The sequence below is a fragment of the Hemiscyllium ocellatum genome, chromosome 1, assembly GCF_020745735.1.
Source record: "Hemiscyllium ocellatum isolate sHemOce1 chromosome 1, sHemOce1.pat.X.cur, whole genome shotgun sequence".
Lineage (NCBI taxonomy): Eukaryota > Metazoa > Chordata > Chondrichthyes > Orectolobiformes > Hemiscylliidae > Hemiscyllium > Hemiscyllium ocellatum.
This window is the reverse complement of record NC_083401.1, coordinates 161,051,348-161,064,629: the sequence shown is the minus strand read 5'-3', so window position 1 is coordinate 161,064,629 and position 13,282 is coordinate 161,051,348.

Here is a 13,282-nt window from a genome sequence, read left to right as displayed (position 1 = left end):
CTCCAGACCTATAGCAATGTGGTTGATTCTTAACTACCCTGTGGGTGGTCAATAAATGCTGGCCTAACCAGCCCTGCAGTCATTCTGGGAATAAATATACAAGAAAACAGATAAGCAGCAAAGTGACAGGGGAAGCTGGAGTTGGAGATTTGCGCACGTTGTTCAGGACAATGTTTGTTCATCTCTAAATGTGTCAGTATTGCAGCTGAGCACCCACTGCTTGGCTGAGATGCCCCTCTTAAAACAGAACTACTCCTCTCAATGCTTCAAGTGCAGAGTAAGAAAACATTCCCAAGACTTGCTTGCTTCTCTGTTGACTTGCCAAGATGCTACAGTTGACAGGCAAAAAATGTTTACTTCAAAAACATCCAAAATCTATTTCCAGATCTTTCTGTCTCCTGCCTGGATTAATCAAAATTTATGGGTGTATACTCTCCTTCACCGAGAAAGGCATCAGCAGCGAGCCAGAACTTCAAGAGAGTCATTAAGGAAGAGGGGTTGGGAATGCTGAAGGTGGATAAGTCATGTGGTCTAGATGGACTACACCCCAGAGCCCTGAAGGATTAGCCGAAGAAATTGTGGAAGCGTTTGTGGTGATCTTGGGTCAGGGAAGGTCCCAGACAATGGCTCATGTGTCATCCTTGTTTAAGAAGGGAGGGAGGCAGAAGACAAGAAACTATAAGCCAGTTGTCCTGACCCAGGATGTTGGTAAGATTTCAGAGTCCATTATTGAGGATGAGATTGAGGAATACTTGTAAGTGAATGGGAAACTAGGGCTGGGTCAGCACAGCTTCACCGTTGGGAGGTCGTGCCCGACAAATCTGGTAGAATTCTCTGAGGAAGTAATGAGCAAGTTGGACAAAGGGATATGATCTGTTTGGATTTCCAGAGGGCCTTTGACAAAGTGCTGCACGGAAGTCTGCTCAGTAAGATAAGGTCCCAGGTGTTAGGGGCAAGGTACAGGTACTGATAGAGGATTGGCCGACTGGCAGAAGGCAGAGAGTGGGGAGAAAGGGGTCTTTTTCAGCATGGCATCGCATGGTTAGCGGAGGGGGGTCAATGTTCGGGCTATTATACGCTAACTATCTGGATGAAGATACTGAGGGCATTGTTGCTATGTTTGCTGATGTTACAAAGATAGCTGGAGGGACGGGTAGTGGGCATGAAGCAGAGAGGTTGCGAAAGGACTTGGAAATGTTCGGTGATTGGGCAGATGGAATGCAATGTGGGAAAATGTGACAGTGTGCACTTTGGACGTAAAAATAGAGGCACAAACTATTTTCTGAGTGTGGAAAGGCTTCAGAAATCTGAAGCACCAAAGGGACTTAAGAGAATCCTGAACCCATACTCCTGAAGGTAACATGCAGGTTCAGTTAGCATTTAGAAAAGGAAATGCAATGCTGGCATTAATTTCAAGAGGGGTAGAATCCAACAGCAGAGATGTACTGCTGAGGCTATATCAGGCTGTGGTCAGAGCACGTTTGGAACATGGTCTCTAGCCCCATGTCTAGGGAAGGATGTGTTGGCCTTGGAGGGGATCCAGAGGAAGTTCACAAGATTGAGGGGCTTGTCATATGAGGAATGGTTGAGAACTCCAGGTCTTTACTCAATGGAGTTTAGAAGGATGGGGGTGGGGGTTGATTAAACCTACAGAATACTGAGAGGTTGGAGTGAATTGGCCTGGAGAACATGTTTCCACTAGTGGGAAAGGCACTAGGATCCAAGGACACAGCCCCAGAGTGAAGGGATGACCCTCTAGAACTGAACTGAGGGCAAATTTCTTCAGAAGAAGTTTGGGGATGCTAAGTCATTAAGTGGAGTTAAGACAGAAAGAGATTGGTTCTTGATTAGTGAGGGGATCAAGGGATACAGGGACAAGGCTAGAAAATGAGAAACATATCAGTCATGATCAAATAGCAGAGAAGACTCGATGGGACGATTGGCCTAATTCTGTTCCTGCATGTTATAGCAGAACCTGAACACAGAACTGTGCTAATTGCCCCATGAGCTGAACTGATATAAAATAGATATTACAGCACAGAGCGAAAGTGATTTGCTGAGTTTGACCAAGTTATGAAACTGCTGTTGACTTCACCTTCTGAAATAGCTGGCAAACAAAAAAAAAACCTTGTGACACCAGTATTAGCTTTGATAATAATCCCAGTACTCCAGAGCGACTTGAGAATTTACCGAAATGTACCAATGACTGTCCAATGACATTCTGATTATGAGTGACTATGAAATCGAAACTCACCATCATTAAGCCTAAGCCACTGTCTGTTCCTGAAACCAAGGCTGAGACGCCTCAAGTGAGGAGCTGCTGTCATGTTGATGTGATTAAGAGGCTGGTTCTTGAGCAGCACATCTTTAGGTTCATGGTCTGTGAGAGAGTGTGATTCAGAGTGCAGGATTTTCCTCTTGCTTCTCAGTTGCCCCTCTGACTCCTCGTTAAAGTGCAACTCAAAATGTGTGCAACTCCATGGGCAAGTTACTGGCTTTTTGAATGATTGATAGCAAGGTCCTTAAGGTATTTAATGTCAACGCTGCTATCTCTCAAAAAGAGATTTACAGTGTCTTTATAGAGCATTCTTTACCTTTCAGGCACACTAAACATTGATCAGTGAGTCAAAGTGTTTAGTGAGTCAAATTGAATGATTTGTTTTGCCTGAACGATTATGTTTTTAAGAATGGCACTCGCATTTATTCAATAGTCTGCCTATGTCATCTGGAGTACACGACAGAGGCGTTATTGAGATATCGTGGAATGTATCTAGCAACTTATGTCCTGCTGATACAGAAGTCCCGATGGCACTGCGGTAGAGGACTCTGGGGATGACTTTGGTTCTGTTTATGAGGACTTTGGTCATTGTTGAGGTCCTTGTTAAATATTCACTGACACAGTTTGTAGACTGACGTGGCTGAACTAGAATGCGCTGAAAGATGTCTAAAATATTATTTTTGGAATTTGGGATTGTTTTGTAAAGAGAGGAATATGGATGTTGATTAGTGCTGTGTAGTTTTGTTTAAAAAAAAATCAGTCATTCTGAAACAGTGACCAAAATGCACCATTTCCTAAAAGACATGAGACATCTGGGACAGCCCTGGAGTGTTAATGTAGTGAGATGTCTTTACTCTTGGGTTTAGGACAAGTAGGGTAAACACATGAAGTCATTAGTTTTATTTTCAGTTCAGTTTGAAAAAAAATCAACAGGGTTTGATTTGAGTGCTGACAGAATTTCTCTGCTGAAGGGAATGTTTTAGTTCAGGGGAAATCAGTCACTGCTGCACCAGCATTTTCCTTCTTATCTGTGAATTGTCTAAGCCAGGAGAGTTTGGAGTAGAAATCTTTAGATTGTTTTAATTGAAAAAAAATCAGCCATCAGAATTATGAAAGGTCAGGCCATCAGACTTGAAGAGGAATTGTTAAATTGTCTTCAAGAAAGTAAAATTGGAGGGAGTTAAGTCGAAATTTGGAGTTGAGGTAGGAGGAACATTTCTTTGGAGTTGAGGTTCTGTGATGGAATGTATTGAACAAGATGAAAGATCGTTTTAATGTTGGTGTTCAGATCTTCCTAACCGTGCTATGTCTGTGGAGCTTGGTTTGTTTGTTTTCATTTTTGTATGATAAGCTGATGTCCCGCTGTCAAAGAACATCAGCAGCCTCATGCGAATGTGTTACCAGCCAACATGTTCACAGTGACAGTAACAAACTAAAATCTGATCTGTGAAGCCAGAGTTCATTCGGGAATCTGACTTGCTTAGTAACCCCAGCTGAGATCATTATAGGTGTTAGCTCACCTTGCAGTGGGGGCCTTTTGAGAGACGGCTGTCAAGACATCAGAACTGCTCAACGTATTCTCAAATCTCTCATCAACAGATATATATATATATATATATATATATATATATACACACACACACACATACATATACGGAATATTTCGCTAACCAGGTCAGGTTGATATTTGAGTTTAGTTTTGGCAACATTAAAGGGGAGACTGAATTGTTTGGATGCACACATTGAAGACATAGAAAGGCTTGGAAACATGAGCAATGGTAATACAGTCATCTGCAAACTGTAGGTCATTTCAGTGGATTATTGTCAGTTTAGTTTTGGTTTGGGACAACTAGAGGATCCTTCTGGGCAGGCTGTGTTCTGAACCTGGGGCTTTCATTCATTGTTTTTATTTACACTTTTGCTCTCCTTCTGTTTTCTAAAAGCCTTTTTACGGCTGGTTAATCATCAGTTTTGGCAAAGCAAACGAGAGCAGGTCATGACAGTATGTAGGGAGTGTCCTGATGGTCGGAGGTGGGTGAGGACGCAGCTCCTCCCAGTGATTGGGGGAAACAGCAGCAGCAGCAGAAGGACGCAGCTCCTCCTGGAGTTGTCGGACCACCTGTGGCGATGGTCCTCCAGTGATTGGAGGCGGTTGGAGCCAGAATGTGGCTCCTCCCCACAAACAATGCAAGATCTGCCGTCTCGTGGTTCGTGGCTGGTCCTGGGTACCTGCCTCGATGATTCCAAACACCTTTATGGTTATAAGACTCAGACCTCAAATACTGGACTTTTTTCTTATCTTTTGGTTTCCTTTTATTTTTGGTGTTTTTTTTGTTAAATTCTACTTCTGTAACCAAAATGGCGCTGGAGAATGGTGACTTTGTACACTTTCCAATGTACATATGTATTCCTCGGCTGGATACATCAGACAAAAAAAATCCAGTTTAAAAATACTCTTTAAAAATGGGCCTGGTCTTTGCCTTGAAAATCAGTTGCCTGGTAAATTGTCAGGTAACTCATAGCATAGCCGTGCTTAACACCAGTCTGAGTGTTGTTTCATATCTCCCACTCAAGGCCATTCAACTCATATCACCATGAAACCCTTGCAGGATTGTGATGAAGTTTCTTCAACATCTCATTCTCTGGAGCTCAATGTGTATCAACTCACTATTTCCTCAGTCAAGTGCCATGGTCAGAATAGTGTAGAGTGCCTGGAGTGGCTATTGACATATCTCTTCACTTGGTCTAGCAACGGTTGCTCATGTTCGAGGTTCGTTTGGAAGGTCAATAGACCTTCCAAATATGTCTCTCCCAGGATTGCCTCGACTGCAGTGAATAGGTGATTCCAGATGCAGGTCTGGACTTGATTTTGCATTTACAAGAGGAAATACCTGATGGTGTCACAACATGTCTGATGTTCCTTCTGGAAGATTGTACATTTTTGGCATTTCTGATGCCGAGGGGCAGAAGAGTGTGTTTCCTTTTCCTCAAGTTCGCACGTTGAATGCATGTAGTCCTGATGAGAGTTAAAGCTCAAAGTGTGTTGCTGGAAAAGCGCAGCAGGTCAGACAGCATCCAAGGAACAGGAAATTCGACGTTTCGGGCATAAGCCCTTCATCAGATTCCTGATGAAGGGCTTATGCCCGAAACGTCGAATCTCCTGTTCCTTGGATGCTGTCTGACCTGCTGCACTTTTCCAGCAACACACTTTCAGCTCTGATCTCCAGCATCTGCAGTCCTCACTTTCTCCTCGGAGAGTTAAAGCTCATCAGCTTTGAAGACCTTTAGCTGGAATACCATCAGACCACCAGAGTGATTGTTTTTCACCAGCTAGCTTTCATGTTGCAGCTCTCCCACCAATGGTAGTCCACTATGGATTCTACCTTAGGAAATTTAGGGAATGTCTAGAATGTATCAGCTGCCACTATGGATTCATGGTTGAGAAATTATTCCAAATACTCTTTCCAGTGTTGACTGATGATATCGTCATCCTTTAAAAAAGAGATGGTGACCATGATATGGAGATGCCGGTGTTGGACTGGGGTGGACAAAGTTAACAATCACACAACACCAGGTTATCGTCAATAGGTTTTTTTTTTGGAAATGCAAGTTTTTGGAGCAGTGTTCCATCGTCTGGTAGCTTGCTGATGAAGGAGCAGCACTCCGAAAGCTGGTACTTCCAAAAAAACCTGTTGGATAACCTGGTATTGTGCGATTTTTAACTTGAACAAAATGGACAACGTCCTGTGAGTGAAGGGTTTTTAAAAATTATCTTGAACGTTGGCTTAGTATTAGGAGGCAGAAGGTGATGCTTAAAGATTGATTTTGTGACTGGAAGTCTGTGTTAAGTGACATAGCTCAGGGACTGGTGCTGAGTCCCTGGCTGTGTACATTAACAGTTATGAGCAGTAAGTTATGATAACCGGTGGTTTGGTAAACAGCTAGACGGAAAGCCTTACACTACAGGATTATATAGATGGACAGGTCAGGTTAGCAGACCAGTGGCAAGTGAAATTTAATCCTGAGACACATGATATGATCCATTTTGAGTGGACTAACGAGGCAAGGGGGTACATGAAGAAAGGGAAGACCCTAGGTAGGATAGAAAATCCGAGGGACCGTGGTGTGGACGTCCATAGATCCGTGAAGGTAACATGACAGGCAGATAGGATGGTTAAGTTGGATACTAGCCTTTTTAGCTGAGGGGTAGAGTAAGGAATTTATGTTGGAGTTGTATAAGGTGTCAGTTAGACCATAGCTGGAATACTGTTTGCAGTTCTGGTCGCTGTACTACGGCAAGGATGTGATTGGACAACAGAGAGTGCAGAGGAGATTCACCTGGGTCTTGTCTGGGCTGGGAAACGAGATAGGCATTGGTTCTTTTCCCTGGAGCAGAGATGGCTGAGGGAATACCTGGTTGAGATGGGTACAATAATCGGGAATAGTTCAGGTAGAGGGCTAGTAACCAAGGGGCATAGACTTAAGGAAAGGGCTGGAGGTTTTGACATGTTTTGGGGAAAACCTGTTTCACCCAGAGGCTGGGGGTGTGTGAGACTCACTGCCTGAAGAGGTGATCGAGGTGGTAAGCCTCCCAGCAGTTAAGTATTTATCTGAACACTTTGAATCATCATTGCATACAAGATGACAGACCGAGTGCTGTGAAAAGGAATTAGATTGTGATTGGTGACTGACACACAGACGAGATGAATTGCAGTACCTCTCTCCATGCTGTAAAATCCTCTGCCCTTTGGTCCATATATCTAAAGCTGCTCCACATCTCTGACTAGCCTCATATTTTAATATACACAGACACATGAACTCTGACCACTGCTGCTGCCAGACCTACCGAATATTTCCAGACGCTCTCCTTCAAATCATGCTCATTTATTACCACGAGAAATGATTTTGTTCTTGTTTTATCATTCTTGCCAAATGTCTGCAAATGTCCAAGTCAGCATATCCTCAAACATCCCGGACTATCGGAATCTATTTAACAAATCCAGACAAACCACAAAGACACTTTTACCGGAGCCAGACAATTGCAGGGAGACAGGATTGTCAGTGTTCACAGAATTACAGCGGATGATCTTGTTAATTTTAATCGTTGTATGCTTATACCGTACAATGTAATGAGACTGCCTTAAAAGGCAAAGACAGAAATATGTTTGTCCTGTGTAACAAATTATGTTTTCAGCTCATTCATGTAGTCAGAACACACATACCCAGTCAGCAGTTTTTACTAAATCTTTAGCCCTTGACCGTTTAACCTATGCAGTAACCCTTTGCAAAAAATATAATCTAAAACTGTCATTAAACACCCTTATCATCACCATCAGCTGTCAGATAAGAAAATGAGATATATTCTTGCTTCCAGCTGTGATATCTTTGTCAGGAGTAGCACACAAGAAATAGGAGCAGGAGTAGACCATGTGGTTGGTCGAGTCTGACCCACCATGCTGATCTTGGACTTCAACTCCATCATCCTGCCTCCTCCCACACATCCTGATTCTCTGAGACATCAAAACCCGGTCTTATGTTTACTGATGGAGCACCCATACCCACCGCAGATGGAAATCCCAAACATTCCCAAGCTTGAGGTGAAGTACTTTCTCAGTTCTAAATAATTAGCTTCTTAGCCTGAGAGCAGTGCCCTCAACGTTTTATATTCCCCGATCAAGGGAAGCAAACTCTTGGGGTCTAGTTTATGTAGACCTTTCCAAATTTTGAGTCTCAGAGAGATTGCCTCTCAGTTTTCTAAAATCCAGACAACATTGGCTGAATTTACTTAGCCTACCATTATAGGTCAACTCACTCAGCCCAAGGCCCAACATAATGAGCGTTGAGTGTACCTTCTCTCACGCAAATGTAACCTTCTACAAACGTGGAGACCAGAACGGTACAGAGTACTCGGGGCGTGGTCTCACCAAAACACAATTTTAGTGAGACTTCTTTAGCGTTCGCTTCTGAATTCCAAATGACATCAATGATATCAAAAGTAAAAGTAAAATTATTGCACGGTCAGAAAGGACAGGTCCCACCTGGAATGAGACACAGCTTGGGTGAGTACAAAGCTTGGGGAATATGCAGACCGTGTGGGAATTCGGTGCAGAGGGTAAGAGATTTTTTTTTTTGCCTGCTTTGTTTCAGCTTGTAGCTTGTAAGATTTTTTTCTTAACAGGATAAATTGATCAGAATCGGGGGCCCAACGCAAAACTGACATCGCAGGTAAACTGTAAGTTCATTGGTTGGTGATAGCTATTAATTTGATCGTCTGTTATACATTACCTTTACACTGAAGGGGAACGGGGAAGTATGTCCAGGTTACAAGCTTTAAGGCCAGTGGGAAATTCTTAAAAATCAAGTTTAGAATTAGAGTTGTATGGCCAGGCAAGGTGTCTCACCTGCATGATATTGGTCCTGGCAGAGCCCAAAGTGGGTCATATTGCCCACAGCTGTAGCTAGGGTTGGTTGCTTGAAGAATACAGGCTCAGCATTGACCAGCGAACCCTGAGTTTCAAACACTGCCAAAAATCAGAGAAGGGAAGGGGTTCCTGGGCACTGTGTTTCAGGAGGCAGCCACGCAGCTTTGACTAGTAATCTCAAACTTGGTCAGTGGTCAGGGACAGGGTGGGGAGGGGGGAGGGGGGAGGAGGTGGTGACAATGAGGAGGGCGGGCTGAAAGAGAACCAGCCCGTGTCTAACAAGTTTAAGATTCTTATTGTGTGTGTGTGTGTGGATGAGAGTGGGAAGGATGAACAAACTTATCAGAGCACAATAGTGGAGGCAGCCATTCAGGAGAGGGGAGAAAATAAACCCCCGTCATTGGAATTGGGGATAATATACTCAGGAGAAAAGATTCTTTTCTCTGTGACAAAGGTTAAGAGTGCTGAAGGCTGTGTTTCTTGCCTGGTGTCTGGGTTCAGGATATTTCATCTGGGGAAAGGGTCACATGCTGAATTTCCTTAGCCTTTTGAGTACAGAGAGGTGTTGATATGCTTTCTTAACTGTAGCATCAATGTGGGTAGACCACGACAGGTTGTTAGTGATCTTTACTCCTAGGAAGCTCTCCACCACCTCCACATCAGGACCATTGATAGAGACATGGGCATGTCCTCCACTCTGCTTCCTGAGACTGATGACCAGCTCCTTCATTTTGCTGAGGTTGGGGGAGAGGTCATTGTTTTTATGACACACCACTAAGCTGTCTATCTCCTTCCTGCCCCCTGTCCCGTCATTGTTTGAGGTCTATGGTGGCATTATCAGCAACTTTGTAAATGGAGTTTGAGCTGAATTTGGTCCCACAGCCATGAGTGTATCAGGAGTGGAGTGAGAGGCTGAGTACGCAGCCCTTGCGTGGCACCGGTGTTCAGGATTATTGGGGAGGAGATGTCTGAGAAACTCGGTGAGAGACAAAAAAACCCCGCAGAATCCAAAGTAGACAAGCAGGAGGCTGCAAGAACACAGCAGGCCAGGAGGTGGAGAAGTCAATGTTTCGGGACTAGATATGGGGTTGGGGGGAACTACAGGTAAAGAGAGGGGGGTGAGGTGGGGTGCAGAGAGCAGCAGAATAGTGAGGTGGTGATAGGTGGACACAGGTAGTGGGTACAATCTGGTTGGGTTGATGGGAGGGATGAAACTGGTAGGTAGGTGGAATGGAAGGGAGGAGGTGGGGCTAGAAGGGGAACCAGGGACGTGGATATTTGAAATTAGGGAACTCAATATCAAGTCCTGTGGGCTGCCACGGCAGAAGCTAAGATGTTGTTCCTCCAAATTATGGTCTGATTCACTGCGGCCAAGGAGGAGGCTGAGGATGGACATGTTGGAGGGAGAGTGGGAGGGGGAATTGAACTGGGGAGTGACAGAGATCAGGCTGGCCATTTCAGGCCTGGTGAAGATGTTCAGTGAAACAATCACCTAGTTTATGTTTAGTCTCACTAATGTAGAGTAGACCACATTGGGAGCACTGGATACAGTAGACTAGGTTGGAGGAGATGCAGGTGGACCTCTGTCTCACCCAGAAGAACTGTTTGGGGCCCTGGATGGAGGTGAGGGAGGTGGTGCTCAGGCAGGTGTTGCTTGTTTTTCAGTTACAGGGGAAAGTACTGAGGGGGCTGGAAGGGGTTGGTGGGGAGTATGGCACAAACCAAGGACCGGTCCTTGCTGGATGCAGAGATGGGTGGGGAGGGGAAGGTGTTCTGAGTGGTGGGGGTCCAAGTGGAGCTGTGGGAGTGTTTGAGGATGATACATTGGATGCAGAGGCTGGTAAGGTGGGAAGTCAGGACAAGGGGGACCATTTCCTGATTATGTTTGGAGGGGTGGTCGAGGGGGGGGAAGGCTTAGTGCTGTGGAGCGGGGAATAGAGGAGGTGTGGTGAAAAACTGTCTGGATCACAGTGGGGGGGGGGGGAACATTGTTTGAAAAAGAACATCTGGGATGCTGGGAGTGGTAAGTCTCCTTTCCAGAGTACAACAGAGACGGAGGAATTTGGAAAACAGGATGGGATTATTGCAGGATACAGGGCAGGAGGAGGTGTAGTCAGGGCGGCACGGTGGCACAGTGGTTAGCACTGCTGCCTCACAGCACCAGAGACCCAGGTTCAATTCCCGACTCAGGCGACTGACTGTGTGGAGTTTGCACGTTCTCCCCGTGTCTGCGTGGGTTTCCTCCGGGTGCTCCGGTTTCCTCCCACAGTCCAAAGATGTGCGGGTCAGGTGAATTGGCCATGCTAAATTGCCCGTAGTGTTAGGTGAAGGGGTAAATGTAGGGGAATGGGTCTGGGTGGGTTGCTCTTCGGAGGGTCGGTGTGGACTTGTGGGCCGAAGGGCCTGTTTCCACACTGTAAGTAATCTAATTTAATCTAGTCCAGGTGGCTATGGGAGGCTGTGGGTTTATAATAAATGTCAGTCTGTAAACTGTCACTGGAGATGGACACAGAGAGGTCGTGAAAGGGGAGGGAGGTGTCCGATATAGACCAAGTGAAGTTGTTAGCAAAGTCCATGAACTGCTCCAGTTCAGCCTGGGTGCAGGATATAGTTATCGATGTAACAGTGGAAGAGTTGGGAAACAGCACTGGTGTATGTACTGGAAGATGGACTGTTCAACATAACCAACAAAGAGGCAGGCATAGCTAGGGGCCTGCCCATGACAACCCCCTGGACTTGGAGAAAGTGGGAAGAAAACTCATTGTGGGGAAGGGCTAATTTGGGGGGGTGGGGGTGGGGGTGGGGGAGGGTAATGGTGGAGGGGGACTGGATGGCTCTGTTGGAGAGGAAGAAACTGAGGGCTTTCAGGCCATCATTATGGGGAATAGACGGGTATAGGAATGGACATCCATAATGGAAGTGAACCACTGGGGGCCTGAGAACTGGATGTTTCTGAAGAGATGACGGGCATGGTTAGTGTCCGGGATGTAGGTGGGAAGTGCCCGGATTAAGGGGAAGAGAATGGAGTTGAGCTCGGAATACATTAGTTCAGGGTGGCAGGAGCATGCAGAGATGATGGGTCAGCTGGGGTAGTTGGTCCCTTGGATCTTGGGAGAAGGTAGAACTGGGCAGTGCAGGGCTGGAGGCGATGTGATCATGGGCCATGTGGGAGATGGTGGCCGGATGGGTCATGGCAGCGTTGTGGTCAAGGGGGAGGTGGACATGGTGTCCGAGAGCTGGCGTTCGGTCTGTGTGACATAGAGGTCTGTCCTCCCGACTACCACCATCCTGCTTTTGTCAGCAGGTCGGATGGTGAGACAGTGAATGGGGTGCTGCACGTTCGGAGGGAGTGAGGTTGGAGTGGGTGGGTGGGGGGGAGGGTGAAGAAATCAAGGTGGCTGATGTTGCATTGGCAGTCAGCAATAAAGGGGTCCATGGCTAAGAGGCCAGGAGGGGGTGTCCAAGTGGAAGAGACAGGGCTCCTCAGAGGATGGTGGATATCTTTATCAAAGAAGAAGATGTGTAGGTGGTGGACGAAGAGCTCCATGTCATGGCGGGTATGAGGTGGGGGTGGGTATGAGGTGGGAGAGGGGTTTACAGGGGAACGAATGTGAGCCCTTCACCGAGGACAGACCGTTCGGCCTCAGAGTGTTTGAGGTTGGGGGATGGTGAATGTACGGCAAGGCCCAAGGGTGAGGTTTGGTGGGGAGGGCGTCTTGACGCAGCTAAAGAAGGGGAGGGGGAAAATGCGACAACATGCGAAGGGTGATGGTTGGACATGGTTTTGTGGGAGCAGGCAGTAGGGGGAGAGAAAGTAGAGTGGGAGGATAGTGGGCTGGGGAGCGGGATGGAGGATTGGATATTGGGAGGAGTGTGGGGGAGGAGAGGTAGGGAGGAGGAGTACGGTGTATTGTGGGGGTGGACAGGTGAGGAGGGAGAGGTGTGGTGGCCAGCTGCAGGTGGTCAGTAGGACCCAGGAGTGCCCCTGGCGATGGAGTCCGTGTGTTGGTTGGAGAGCAGATGGAGTCTGGAGTGGAGGGGGATGTTGCAGGGAAGTTGAGGCAGGTTCTAATTCTCTCGTCGGCTCAGTCCAGGGCAGGGTTTGAGGAGTTGTCCAGCGCAGAGACGGAGGTGAGTTCCTGTGGGTCCCGCTCGATGGTTGGGGAGGATGGGATGTAGAACTGGATGCGGCATCTGGACTGGAAGTGGCGTGAGACTGAGGATCCCGGTGTTGGCTGCATGTGTGTAATGGTGGTATCAGTGTGGGGGTGGTGCAGCATGTGTGTAATGGTGGTATCAGTGTGGGGGTGGTGCAGTATGTGTGTAATGGCGGTATCAGTGTGGGGGTGGTGCAGCATGTGTGTGATGGTGGTATCAGTGTGGGGGTGGTGCAGTATGTGTGTAATTGCGGTATCAGTGTGGGGGTGGTGCAGTATGTGTGTAATGGTGGTATCAGTGTGGGGGTGGTGCAGTATGTGTGTGATAGTGGTATCAGTGTGGGGATGGTGCAGTATGTGTGTGATGGCGGTATCAGTGTGGGGGTGGTGCAGTATGTGTGTGATGGCGGTATCAGTGTGGGGGT